A 1,253-nucleotide genomic window follows, 5' to 3' on the forward strand; every position below is an offset into this window, starting at 1 on the left:
ATATATATATATATATATATATATATATATATACATATACATATGCATGCTCATACAACACGTATTTGCACACAAATCATAAACAACGGCGAAATTTCGAAGTAGTTTTTTATAAACATGCAAAAAACACCTAACTATAAACATCTGAATATATTTCTGCATACACACACATATAGATAGGCATGTCTACAAAGATAGTGTCACATTAGCATACAAGATATAAACATAAAAAAAGACATTCATACACACTTTTGTATACGCATACGGGCGTATCTACTTTGTTTACATGGATTTGCACACACGCAGATATACATAATACTGTTGGCGTACGCGTTCATCGTGACAAGTAGGAGATATTTTACGCAGCTGATCGCTTTGCTAGAAATAGCAGCTAAATCTTCATCAAATCTCACCAAAACTGACTTGGGAGGAAATGAGAAGATTTGATATTATGGTGCTTAGATGCAAACTACTTATACAGGATATACCACAGCTTAACATGGAGCTATATAATAAGAAGGGTAACAGTGATAACCATCGATGAGTGTGTGACCACAACGACGATGACAATGATTTCTACGACGATGACTATGACGACAGCCCAAGCGTTCACAACACCGCCAGCGCAATACATGTTTGAAAGGTGTCTTCCATTCAAACAGACACACACAGATATAACATGTACGTACCCATACAAATACGTACACCGTACATGCTTTGTAAGACATACACAGACGAACCGTCCAGTGACATCGTTTCAGTGACAAAAAGTAATGATAACCGCCAACTCACTTACACACACTGATACGCACACACACACACACATACACACACACACATACACACATACACACACACACACAAACACTGGCACATGCGCGCATGCATACACACTCATACGCACGCGGACGCACACATACGGACACACGCGCGCGCACACACAGAGAAACTCACTCACAAATATACATGCTAGTTTTCAGTTGTACACACACATTCACATACTTATATCTATACATATGGTGTATATACATACATACACACATGCATACTCTCTCTTTCCTTTCCTGAGCGTCCAATAATACTATCCATATCACGTCCTCAATTTGTTTTTTTTTTTGTATTTTTGTTATTGTTTTTTTGAACTATATATATATATATATATATATATATATATATGTACACGCATACATATATATATAAATATATATATATATATGTATATATACACGCGCGCGCAGACGCATGGGTGCTTG

General features: G+C 36.5%; 1 protein-coding gene across 3 annotated transcripts in view; it reads left to right on the top strand.

Annotated features, from left to right (window-relative positions):
* LOC106876369 (uncharacterized) overlaps positions 1–1,253 on the top strand; it is a 559,415-nt gene that overhangs the window by 1,789 nt on the left and 556,373 nt on the right. The gene's annotated exons all lie outside the window — the stretch shown is intronic.

Source organism: Octopus bimaculoides, chromosome 4, assembly GCF_001194135.2.
Source record: "Octopus bimaculoides isolate UCB-OBI-ISO-001 chromosome 4, ASM119413v2, whole genome shotgun sequence".
In the NCBI taxonomy this organism is placed as follows: domain Eukaryota; kingdom Metazoa; phylum Mollusca; class Cephalopoda; order Octopoda; family Octopodidae; genus Octopus; species Octopus bimaculoides.